Source organism: Elephantulus edwardii, unplaced genomic scaffold (genome assembly GCF_000299155.1).
Source record: "Elephantulus edwardii isolate Elephantulus edwardi_28Jun2011 unplaced genomic scaffold, EleEdw1.0 scaffold00196, whole genome shotgun sequence".
NCBI lineage: Eukaryota > Metazoa > Chordata > Mammalia > Macroscelidea > Macroscelididae > Elephantulus > Elephantulus edwardii.
Window position 1 is genome coordinate 2,229,819 of NW_006399946.1, and position 3,984 is coordinate 2,233,802.

The window sequence follows — 3,984 nt, forward strand, 5'->3', positions numbered from 1 at the left end:
TGGACAATTAAAACAGACATTCAGGGGGGGGGAGAAGAATGAACTGGGGAGGAGGGTAGAGAAAACAGTGCAACAATGAATGAATGAAAACCCAAAATCTCTGTAAATGTTCATTAAAACGAATAATTTTTTTTTAATCCGGTTGTAGATTGCTTGCAATTTTAACACTACTTGTAATAAAACACTTCTTCCTGTGCCGCCTCCAAACATAAAAAAAGTATCTGACAGACAACTATTTTACAGAAAATAGCAGATGAAATACATGTACCCAATTAGAAAAATGACCCGTAGATTCAATGTTGCTACCCACTCTTTCTATATATTTTTGTTTTGTTTTGTTTTGTTTTTTACCCTCCCCTTTCTCTACTCCATCACGATCCTTTCCTGCTTCAGCCTACACCATTCAACACCCCTTTCCCCTTGACCAGCCCTTAATAAGATGGCTTAAGTCTCAAGCCATCAGGATTTCTGTGATTCTGAATACATCATGCTGCTGTCAATCCCTTATGATATGTAATTTCCAAATATTTTTTCCCAATCTGTGGCTTGCCTTTTTACCCTGTTGGAGAAGTTTTTGGATATGCATAGAGATTTGATTCTTAGAAGGTCCCATTCATCTATTTTATCCTCTCCTGCTTGTAGATTTTTCAGGATGCTTGGAAGACTGTTTATGTTGTGGATTAGGACCTCTAGAGTTCTAAAAAACTTTCCTTTAGTGAAGTTTATTGTCCTGGGTTATAGTCCTAGGTACACTTTGAGTTGGTTTTTGTGTATGGAGTGAGGTGTGGATCTTGCTTGAGTTTTCTGCAGATACATTTCCACCTTTGCCAACACCATTTCTTAAAAAGACTGTCGTTTCTCCACTTAACTGATTTTACCTCCTTGTCAAAAATCAGTTAGCCATAGCTAGATGGGCTAATATTGATCTATGTGTATTTCATTGTAGCAGTACCATACTATCTTGACCACAACGACAGTGTAGTAGGATTTTAAATCAGGGAGTGAGATGTCTACTACCTTGTTTCTCTTTTTAAGGTGTGCTTTGCTTATTTGGGACCTCTTTGCATTCCAAATGAAATTGGAGATTGCCTTTTCCATCTCCTTAAAGAGTAGGATTGGTATTTGTATTGGGATTGCATTGAACGTGTAAATTGCCTTCGGTAGTATTGTCATTTCCACAACATTGAGTCTTCCTATCCATTAGCAAGGTATATTCTTCCACTTCTCCATGTCTGTTGTTGTTTCTTATAATAATGTTTTGTAATTTTCTTTGAATAGACCCTTTGTGCATCTGGTTAAATTTACCCCCAAGTATTTAATGTTGTGATTAGCTATTATGAAGTGTATTGTTTTTCTTAGCTCCGGCTCTGTATTCTCTTTGTCATTGTAGAGAAATCAAATTGATTTTTGTATGTGGATCTTGCTGAATTGGTCAACTATGTCCAGTAGTTTTCTTGCTGAGTCTTTAGGGTTTTCTAAATATATTATCGTATCATCTGCATATAGAGATAATTTTACCTCCTCTTTGCCGATTCGGATACCTCAACTTCCAATACAACATTAAATAAAAGAAGTGATAATGGGCATCCTTGCCTAGTTCCTGTTCTCAAGGGGAATATATGTTGCTGCTTGGGTTTGCATATATACTTTTTACTATGTTGAAGAAATTTCCTCTAATCCTATTTTTTTGGGTGTTTTGATCAGGAAAGAGTGTTGGGTTTTGTCAAAAGGACCTTTCTGCATCAATTGATAAGATCACGTGGTTCTTGTTCTTTGCTTTGTTAATGTGATGAATTACACTGATTGTTTTTCTTATGTTGAACTATCATTGCATACCTGTTATGATGACACTTGGTCTTGGTGAATTGCTTTTTTGATGTGTTGTTGGATTCTATTGGCCAATATTTTATGCAGGATTTTTGCATCAATGTTCATGAGAGATATTGGCCTATAATTTTCTATTTTGGTGGTGTCTTTACCTGGCTTTGGTATCAAGGATGTTTGCTTCATAGAATGAATCTGGAAGAATTTAATCTTTTTCTATTTTCTGAAGTACTTTATGTAAGATTGGTGGCAAATCTTCTCTGAATGTTTGATAAAATTTGCTTGTAAAACCATCTGGTCAAGTACTTTTTTTTTAATTGGAAGTTGCTTTATTATCTTTTCCTTTCTTCTTTTGTAATGGGTCTGCTGAGGTTTCAGTTGGTGTCAGTTTAGGTAGGTGTGAACTTCTAAGTATTGGTCCATTTCCTCTAGATTTTCATATTTGTTTGAGTATAATTTTCATAATATTCCAATGTTAGATGTTTTATTTTGGTTGGTTCTGTTTTGACGTTGCCCACTTTATCTCTTTTTCAGATTACTTGTGTCTTTTCCTTTGTTAGTTTTGCTAGAGGTCTGTCGATTTTATTTAACATTTCAAAGTACCAACTCCTGTTTTGTTGATGGTTTCAATTGTTTTTCTGGTTGCTATTCTATTTGTCTCCTCTACATTGTATAATTTCAGGGTTTTTTAGAGGGTGTTGTGTTTTCTTGCTGTTCTTTTCAAATTTGTTGGAGATGTTAGGTTAGATAGTCAAGAGTAATATTTTCCTGCCCTTTGATATGCTTGCTTATTGCTGTGAATTGACCTCTGCTTTGGCTGTTTCCCTAGGTTTTGGTAAGTGGTGCTTTCATTGTCATTTGTTTCCAGAAAATTTTCAATTTCATTTTTAATTTCTTCTAGTACCTAGTCACTGGACTTCCTTGTAAGCGTATGGTTATAACCCTGTCACTCATGGTGTTGTATGTCAAGATGGATCTAGAAATAACTTTTTTTACTATGAAGGCAAACCCATTTTTCCTTGTCTTTTCATCTCCAGAGTAATGTATCATATGGTCATCTAACTCAAAATGCCCCATGCCAGTCCATCTCATCTCTCCAATGCCTAATATGTCAATATTTATGTGTTCCATTTCTTTCTTAACAATTTCTAGTTTTCCTACCTTCATGGTTCTCACATTCCAGGTTCCAATCACTAGGGTCTACTTACAACTGTTCCTCCTCCTTTGTATTTCCATACTTGAACGTTCTACCTAGGTTGCCCTTTCTGTTAGTCTGCGTGTGTTCTGTTGTGCATAGGGTTTACAGAGGCCTGCTATTTCAGAAGTGGGTGGACAATCCTTCCTCCTTGTCTGTCTTAATCTGAATATTCAGATTTAGAGGAGTATCTGACAGACAAGCAATTTGTGGAGCAGTGAAAGAGAAATCCCTTATTGTGGAGTTAAACATTAGATACAGTGTTGACCCCACCCTTAGCCCAGTGCCTTGACCCACTTACTTCCCAGCTCCACCCTCCACCAGGATAACGCTTCACATCTGCGAAGTCCCTTCAGAAAATATCTTCCATTGTCCAACCCATGATCTGACAGCTTGTATCGGAAGCTTTCTTGGCTTCTGTGATTCCAAACGCGTCAACTGCTGACTTTTTTTTTTCTTTTGACCAGTGTCTCTTAAGTTTAGCTGTACTGTCTCCAAGGGAAGGTGGCGTGTCCTGTAGAACTCCTGTGTAGATTATGTTTTCCTTTGTGCCGGCTTTTCCTGTGTACCTGGGAGATGCCTCTTTGCTATTATCTGAGGTGACTTCCCCCGGTGCACAGCTTCCAGGCTTCCCCTCTGCCCAGGAGCACGTTCTCCACATCCCCAAAACTCTCTTAGGTTCTGTTTTTCTGGGAATATCTTAATCTCTCCTTCGTATTTGATGGATGATTTTGCTGGGTACAGTATTCTTGGTTAACAGTTGCGTTCTTTGAGTGTTTGATATATGTCTTTCCATTCTCTTCGTGCACACATGGTTTCTGCTGAGAAATTGGACCTAAATCTTATCTGTTCTCCTTTGTAGGTTACTCTTTGTTTCTCTCTTGCTGCTTTCAGGATTCTCTCCTTATCTTTGGTTCTGGCAAATTTAACTATGATATGCCTTGGTGTTTTTCTTTTGGGGTCTA